The 9321-nt window shown below is 45.8% G+C and overlaps 1 pseudogene; it reads left to right on the top strand.

The window, feature by feature from the left end:
* Positions 1 to 7525: 7525 nt before the first annotated feature.
* LOC147432905 (protein EXORDIUM-like 3 pseudogene) lies at positions 7526 to 9074 on the top strand (annotated as a pseudogene).
* The last annotated feature ends 247 nt before the right edge of the window (positions 9075 to 9321 follow it).

Below are 9321 nucleotides of genomic sequence, written 5' to 3'. Positions count from 1 at the left end.
ATTCTACATTGTGATAGCCAGAGTGCCATAGCGTTGGCACGGAATCCTGTCTTCCATGCGAAGACAAAGCACATTGAGGTGAGGTATCACTTCATACGAGAGGTGCTAGAGGACAAGCGCATAGAGCTTGTCAAAATACACACTGACGATAACCCTGCTGATCTACTCACGAAGTCGTTAGCCTCACAGCGGTTTGCACACTGTAGATCGCTGATGGGTATGGCTTGACTTCTTTTGCTGTACTTTGGCCACTTTAAAGGCACACTGCCTTTAAGTGGGAGATTGTTGGGTTAAAGGCCCGTGTGCCCGGCTGCCCGTTGTTCAGCCGCCCATGTACAGCCATTCATTTACTCATTCATAATAACTATACTCATAACTACACATTGTAGTGTGAGTACCGCCCCGCCACACGCTGCGTCTATCTCCTTCTTCGTGCTGGCTCTCTGTGTGTGTGCTCTCCGATCCCAACACTTGATGTTTGCACAAGACCGGAGAAGGTCTGGGGCTATTGGATATTCAATGTATGGCAATCAAGCTTGCATGAAAATGGATTGTCAGAGCTATCTCCATTGATGATTTATGGGCTTGTCTGTTGAATAGACAGATAAATAAATTTTGCTTGCAGGAGTACAATGTTACCATATACATGTGGTAGTGATGTGTGTGAACACACTAGGACCGCCGGGGCATTTTTTCCCTCTTTAGGAGGTTTTTTCCCCCGTGCATTGTATATACGCTCATCACTCTAGGGCTATCTATCTTTCCATTGCACACTAAGTAACATACTCTCTATTGTGTGCCTTGAGCTCCCTTCGTCTTCTCCAAGCTGTGTGTGTTTCTCTGCAACCCTAATTCCAACAATTGGTATCAGAGCAGGTCACGTCTTCCCGGGCTTAGTCGCCAGCTGCTCCAGCACACGCCTGCTCACTTTCTCCGATTTCAGTGAGCTTTGGCGAGCGTTCGCAGGTCGACAAATATTTTGGGTAAGCTCGAAGAGCTTGGTTTGCTCAGAATTTTGATTTGGGCTCATTTCGGCCTCCGTTTCCACTACGGGCAGTACTGCACAGGCTATTTCGTCATTTTGTGCAGATTTTCTGTCAGTGCCGTTTTCTGCATAACAGGTGCCTTATAGTCTTCTACGGTTTGTGCTATATAGCACAAGTTGTTCCCGCTCCATTTCTCCTATTTTCGGGCAGTTTTCACATCAGGTGCAGCATTTACCATGGCTGACAACAACAACACAGATGTGTTCAAGATGTTTGCTGCTGAGGACAGGTTGGATGGGGACAACTACCCTATGTGGGCTTATATGATGCAACATGTTCTTGTGTCAAAAGGTGTCTGGAACATTGTGCAGGGCATTGATGTACGTCCTGGTTCTGAAGATGTAGGCGATATTGAGGATGTTGCAGGTCTTGCTGCAAGGATTGCAGCTGTTAGAGTTGTTTTGCCTACGGCAGAACAAGCTCGTTGGGATGTTAAGGATGCGCAGGCTCATGCATTGATTGCGTTGTCTGTGAAGCGCACCATTATTCCTCACATCCGCTCAGCAAAATCTGCAAAACAGGCTTGGGATATTCTAGCAGGCCTTTATGCAAGCCGCAATGAGGCTAAAATTGCTTTGCTGCGTAAAGAGCTAGAGTCGAAGATTATGCATGAGGAAGATGATATGGACACTTTCCTTGCTAGTGTCAAGGATATCAATGAGCAACTCATTTCTGCAGGTGAAGTCATTTCTGACAGTTCCCTTGTGCAGACTGTTCTTGATGCCTTACCAGATTCCTACCAGACTTTTGCTAGTACTTGGAGACTGATGACCCAAGGAAATCCTGAAGTTGTCAAGTTTGATGCATTATGCACATTGCTGTTGCAAGAGTCACTTTCTAGAAAAAACAGGACTAGGCAGCGTGCAGTTGAACAGGCTTTTATTGCTTCTCAAAGAAAGGGTGGTAACAGTAATGCAGCCACTTCTTATGGTTTTGCTGCGAGTGGCAAAAATTCTGTTCCTAATGCTTCTGCTGGCAGCACTTCGTCTGGCAATTCTGGTGATAAGGGCAAAAAGAAGATGCGTTGCCATTATTGTAAAGCCAATGATCACTTGATCAAGTTGTGTCCTAAGTTGAAGGCCAAAGAGGCTAAGAAGAAAGAGGGTGGTTCCACTGCAAATGCTGGGTCCACTACAAATGCAGCCATTGTTGAGTCTTCTGTGAAAGGAGATTGTGATGCTGATGTTGATGCAGAATGGGCTTTTAGCGCAGAGTGCACTTACAATCCTGCTGTCCATGATGCATGCTTGTCAGTTGCTGCAGATTCACATGTGTGGTATTTCGACAGTGGTGCTACAAAGCACATTACCTCACATCGTGAATTGTTTACCTCTCTCGAGTCTGTCCCTCATGGGAATTCAGTCACTTGTGCCAACAACGCCTCTTATCCAATTCAGGGAGTTGGAAAGATTGTGCTCACTGCTGCTAATGGCAGTTCCTTCACACTTGTTGATGCACTTTATGTACCTGGGATCAAGAAGAATCTCTTGTCTGTATCCGCACTTGCTAGACTTGGACTTGTAGTCAAATTTGTGGATGACAGATGTACAGTTCATGATCTCAGTTTTGGTGATGAAATTGTTGCATCTGGGCTTTTGTGTCGTGGGCTGTATAAGCTCACTTTGTATGACAAGTGTGGACAAAATTTTGCAAATGCTGTTGCAGATTCAAGGGCTATTTCAGATGCAAAACTTTGGCATGCACGTTTTGGTCATCTGAATTTTGCCAGTTTGCTGCGTTTGCAGAAATCTGATATGGAAGCTTCTTTGCCGCCTCTTGAAGCACCTATCAAACATGTTTGTGAAGGCTGTATTCTGGGTAAAATGCAGCATTCTAAGTTTCCAAAGGATGGTTCAGTTAGGGACACATGCAGGTTGCAGCTTGTGCATAGTGATGTTTGTGGGCCCATGCAAACTCCGTCCTTGGGCAATTACCTGTACTTCGTGACTTTCATTGATGATTACTCCAGGCATGCGTGGGTATTTCCGCTTAAAGCGAAGTCCGAAGTTTTGATGTGCTTCAAACAATTTTTGGCTATGGCTGAAAATGTCTCAAAATGTACTATGGGCACCCTCCGTTCCGATCGAGGGGGGGAGTATATGTCTCATGAATTTAATGCATTTCTGGCTAGTCGTGGGATAAAACACCAATGTACAGTGCCTTATACACCTCAGCAAAATGGTGTTGCTGAGAGGAAAAACAGGTCATTAACAGAAATGGCACGATGTATGGTCAAAAGTCAAGCTTTGCCGCATTCTTTTTGGCTTGAGGCCATCATGTGTGCCACTTATGTACTTAACAGGTGTCCTACGAAAGCTTTGCAGTCTATTACTCCATATGAAGCATGGCATGATAGAAAACCTTCTATTGAGCACATGCGTGTTTTTGGCTGTTTGGCATATGCTTTGGTGCCACAAGTGCAGCGCAGAAAATTGGATGATAAGGCTGTCAAATGTATTTTTGTTGGTTATAGTGCTGAAAGCAAAGGTTACAGGTTGTATCATCCGCAATAAAAACGTATTCTGGTTTCACGGGATGTAGTGTTTGTGGAAGATTCTGTTCAACCCTTGTTGTCATGTACTAGAGACAGTAATGTAAGCTCACAGGACATTTATGACACTTTGTTGCCTCTTTTCAGTGGTGGAAATACGAATGTAAGTTCCAATGAGGCAAATGTACAGCCTATGGGGGTTTCTGAAAATGTTTTAGAACAGCCTATTACTGATGCAGATGTACATGATGTACTTGATGAGGAAAGGGCTGAAAATGAGCAGGCTAGAGGTATGCCAAAATGGCTGGTGCACACTTTGCGTGACAGTAAATTGGATGCACCTTTATCTAGTCGTACTCGTTCAGGCTCTCGCCATGCATCTTATGCATCAGATTGTTATGCTTTGGTTGTGTCTAGTTTACATGATGTTGAGGAGCCTCTGTCTTTTGATGAAGCACAGAATTCAGAAAATTGGATTGCTGCCATGAAATCAGAATATGATGCACTTATAGAGAATGACACATGGACTTTATGTGATTTGCCTCCTGGCAAAAAGGCCATTGGTACGAAGTGGGTTTACAAGTTGAAACGCAAGCCGGATGGTGAGATCGATCGCCATAAGGCTCGACTTGTTGCAAAGGGTTATGCACAGCAAAAAGGCATAGATTATGAAGAGACTTTTGCTCCCACTTGTCGTATGACTACTGTGCGTTTTCTATGTGCATTGGCAGCTCATTTTGGTTGGGATGTACATCAATCAGACATTGTTACTGCTTTCTTGAATGGTGACATATTTGAGGATGTTTATGTAACGCAGCCTCGCGGTTTTGTCATAAAAGGACAAGAGGACAAAGTGTGCAAATGTAAGAAGGCTTTGTATGGGTTGAAGCAATCTCCTCGTGCTTGGTATGAGAAAGCTGACACTCATTTGGTTAAACGAGGCTTTCGTAACAGTCCAACAGAAAGCACATTGTATGTAAAGCGTGAGGATGATGTATTTCTCATTGTGGTTCTTTATGTTGATGATTTGCTGATCACTGGACCAAATGAGAGACATATTGCTGAATTTAAGGCTGATTTGAATGCTACTTTCAAGATGAAAGATTTGGGGCTGTTGCATCATTACTTGGGTATACAGTTTAAGCAGTGTGATGGTGGTATTGCCTTGTGTCAGAAAAGTTACATAGAGACATTGCTATGTAAGTTTGGACTTGAGGATTGCAAACCTATTGCCACTCCCATGGAAACAGGTTTGAAGTTGAGTCTACATGATGCTGGCGATCCTGTTGATGTCACTCTTTACCAAACTGCTGTTGGCTGCCTCATTTATGTATGCAACACGAGGCCAGATATTCAGTTTGCAGTCTCGCAGGTCAGCAGATTTATGCATAGCCCAGGGTCTAAGCATTGGCAGGCTGTCAAGAGGATTTTCCGCTACCTTAGTGGCACTTTACATCTTGGCTTGTTTTATCCCAAGGGGGGATCATTGCCGCCAGACTTACATGCTTTTTCGGACTCAGATTGGGCTGGTTGTTTTGACACACGAGTGTCCACAAGTGGTTTTTGTTTCATGCTTGGCAGTTCATGTATATCATGGTTGAGCAAGAAGCAACCTACTGTGGCCACTTCGAGTTGTGAGGCTGAGTATAGGGCAGTCTTCACAGCTTCGGTTGAGTGTGTATGGCTCAAACGCCTTATGGCTGACTTGGGTGTTGGACAGGACACTGCCAACACTATCTACACTGACAGTCAGAGCGCATTGGCAGTTGCGAGGAACCCAGTTTTTCATGCTCGCACAAAGCACATTGAGGTGCATTACCACTATGTCAGGGAGAGGCTCTCAGCAGGAGAGATCAGCTTGGCTTATGTGCCAACACAGGACAACCTTGCAGATCTTTTCACAAAGGCATTGTCTCGTGAGAAGCTTGAAGCTTTCCGCAAAGCTTTGGGCTTACTCCCCTTTGTGGACTGATCCTGTCCTCAGGGCATGGCACTTCCCTTTACTCATGTGCCAGCTCTCGTTCACCGCATCACTCCAGGGGGGATTTGTTACCATATACATGTGGTAGTGATGTGTGTGAACACACTAGGACCGCCGAGGCATTTTTTCCCTCTTTAGGAGGTTTTTTCCCCCGTGCATTGTATATACGCCCATCACTCTAGGGCTATCTATCTTTCCATTGCACACTAAGTAACATACTCTCTATTGTGTGCCTTGAGCTCCCTTCGTCTTCTCCAAGCTGTGTGTGTTTCTCTGCAACCCTAATTCCAACATACAAGGCATGGACTCAGCTGACTCTATGGGACACTATCATCTCTAGGTTTAAAATTAAACCTGTAGGCAATCACATTCCTCTTAATCATGTTGTCTCCTCTCATTTCCTTATGCAAGACTCCATTTGGATAGGATGCATCTCTAATAAGACTGGAAAGACATTGTCCATAAAAGCACACAAGTGTTTTAAACCTGGGCTTAAAACATGAAGGAAACTAATTGAACAATTTAACATGTCTTCTGGTTGCCTTGCTGAATCTGCAGATTGGAGAAGTTGAAGATGTTACAGCAGGAGCAAGTCTTTGAACACAGTAAAGAATTGCAGCTTCATGACTAGGCAAAGAAAGCTAGACAAAATTCAACAAAATCCCTATTTATGGTGACAATCTCAGGAAGAACCTCAATAGAAAATGGGATGTGAATTGGAGCTCCAAGCAACGGATCTAAAGATTTAAATGTATCTAGAGCTTTGCAATCCCTATCAAACACAATTTTCTATCCTGGCGCATCCTACATCAAGGTGCCTGGACTGGAGCTAAAGCCCTACAGGCCAAAATTGGTGATGGCATGTGTAGAAGATGCAGTGGAAAGGAAGACATGAACCACATTTTTATGGGCTATCCAAGCAATCACAGAAAGCTGGAAATACTACAAGCCTGTTGTAAAGCATTACATCCTCAACATTTTACTATCAAAGAGCTGTTAATGGGAGAATGTCTAAGATTGCCCTATGTGGAATTTATGGAGGATGTCTTACTTATGGTCTTGCTGGACACAAAGAAATGAGGCCATTTTTCAACCGAAATGTAAAGCTAGTTGTGTCCAATTCTTACTTGATCTTAAGAGCACGTCATCTCTCACCCTTAAAGAAATGAAGTGGTTACTCCCAGAAATGGATAGGTGGATTCAATAGTTCATTTAACGGGTATAGGATATGACACATGTTGGCTAAGTATTGCAAGCACAATTGATTGCTGGTTTTGGTAGATCAAGCTTCTGCAATGACTCATACAAAGCTACAAGTTTTAGGAGCTCAATAATGAGAGTGCCATAGCCCATGGGCTCCTCCTTGTTTTACTTCGTGATGTAAAATCGCTTTGTTTGAGAAAATGAAACCTATGGTAAGGTGACAGCTCTAAGATTTCATGACTAGAGACAACACATAGTACTAGCTTCTAAGATTTTTGAGTTAGAGACAAGGTCACATGGGAGGAGTGGATGTGGCCAAAAAATTGTGATTTGTAAAGGGCCTCCCGAGTATGGAGTCTGGACACCTGGGCTTTACAAGATTGTTGCTTACGCCAAGCACGGGATGACAGGCTGTGGGACAGCTATGACTAAGCGTAGTCCGGACATCCTCACTTGCCAGCCCGACTATAGCTGGACGCAACCGTGTACTAGTCTCGAAACAGAAGACCGGAAGCCCCGGTGGACGCCGGGTTACTGCCGGTCTTGCCTATGTGGCAAGGCGTGGGCGATGATGTAGCGCGTACTTTTTGGTGAGCTCCTCATACGTGGAGCCACGTGGCAGAAGCTTCGTGCTGTAATAGCGGGTCGGACTCGTCGGAGGTGTCCTTTCGTCTGATTGGTCTCCAGCTCACGGGAAAAGCGGGACGCTTTTTATGCAAGTGGACCGTTGGATGGATGCCAGGTGGCTGCCAACCATTTGGTATATAAATCTCACTCTACTGCTCTCTTCTCACTCTCAGCAGCAGCAGCTCAAGGCTCAAGCTCGCAGCTCTCTCTCTCTCTCTCTCTCTCTCTCTCTCTCTCTCTCGCAGAAGCGAGCTCAAGCTCGCTTGAGCAGCTCTCTCTCTACCAGACGAGCTCGACTCAAGCTCACTCTGTGCGAAGCCTTTCTCTCTCTACCAGAAGCCCTAAACCCTCTCTCTCTCTCTCTCTCTCTCTCTCTCTCACACACACACACACACACACAGACATTTCACTTGCATAACCATGGCTGCTGGCTTCCACATTGCCCTCTTTCTTACCACAATGTCGGTCCTCTCTTCTGTTGCCTCTTCCTCTGCTGCCCCAACCTCAGAAGGCTCTCTCTTCCGCCTCTCCAAATCCACACTCGTGTCGCCGCTCGTCAACATGAAGTACCACAACGGCCCTGTGCTCACACCGAAGATCCGCGTCTACCTCATATGGTATGGTAAATGGCAGGCCTCTCAGCAAGCCATCATCCGAGACTTCTTCCACTCTATAGCCTCCCCTTCACCCTCTCCATCCGTCCGCGCATGGTGGAGCACGGTCCAGCTCTACACCGACCAGACTGGGGCGCACATCTCTGACTCACTCGGCATTGCGGCAGAGCGGACCGACCTCTACTCGCATGGAAAAACACTCACAAGAATGACAACACAAGCTGTGATCAAAAGGTCTCTCAAACCATACAATGGCTCCCTCCCTGTGGATGCAAGAGGGGGGGTGTACATGGTCCTCACCTCTGAGGATGTGCTTCAACAAGACTTCTGCAGTGCTGCGTGTGGATTTCACTATTTCACCTACTCTTCCATTGTGGGATTCACATTGCCATATGCATGGATTGGTAACTCGGCGAAGCAATGCGCAGACACATGCGCGTACCCGTTTGCGGTACCCTTTTACATGGCACCAACCATACAGCCCTTGAAGGCACCCAATGGGGACATTGGGGTAGATGGGATGATTAGTGTCATTGGGCATGAGCTTGCAGAGATGTCATCGAATCCATTGATCAATGCATGGTTTGCGGGGACCGATCCGGAGGCGCCGACGGAGATAGCCGATTTGTGTGAGGGCATGTATGGGACGGGTGCAGGGGGAGGCTATGCGGGAATGGTTGCGCAAGACAAGAGAGGGGCGAGCTACAATGTGAATGGGGTGAGGGGGAGGCGATTTCTCGTGCAGTGGCTATGGAATCCGGTGAAGAAGATTTGCAGCGGGCCAAATGCAGCTGCGTGAGAGGTCGGGTTGAGCGTGGCTTTTGTTATTGAAGCTGAGGAATGGCTATGGAAAGCTTTGCTAAAGAGATGAGAGCTCTTCACTAGAGAAAAGAGAGAAACAAAAACCCACATACAAAGAGCGCAATGCCCATCAACACGTGTTGATGGCAGGGGACCACCTTCGGGACCACCCATACTTCAATGATATATTCTGTCCTGGAAGAGTTCTTAAAAGACCGTGGGCCTACCAATGGCCACTTTGTGCACAACACTTTTACTTTTCTACTCACTTTTACTGCTACTATCATAACAATGACACTTCGCTTTACCAATTGCTCTTGGCGTTGCACATTGCTTTGTGTAGCAAGCATTGTTTATCTTTATTGGATGCATAGTTGAACATGTCTATACTATTATAAAAGAGAGAGGGATCCTGACCCATCCCCCACGGGCCACATGTTTAGTCCTCCTTCAACCGGTCAAATTCAAGCCAGTGTAGCTTGTAGCTCATTGCTCTAAGAGAGGTAGACACAGACTATGCGATGAGAGAGAGCGGCGGTTGAAGGCCGCCGGCAATAA

This window comes from Adiantum capillus-veneris, chromosome 20, assembly GCF_014529385.1.
Source record: "Adiantum capillus-veneris isolate H3 chromosome 20, ASM1452938v2, whole genome shotgun sequence".
NCBI classification, from domain to species: domain Eukaryota; kingdom Viridiplantae; phylum Streptophyta; class Polypodiopsida; order Polypodiales; family Pteridaceae; genus Adiantum; species Adiantum capillus-veneris.
The sequence above is the reverse complement of the archived record's forward strand: the minus strand, read 5'-3'. Positions and strand labels throughout refer to the sequence as shown.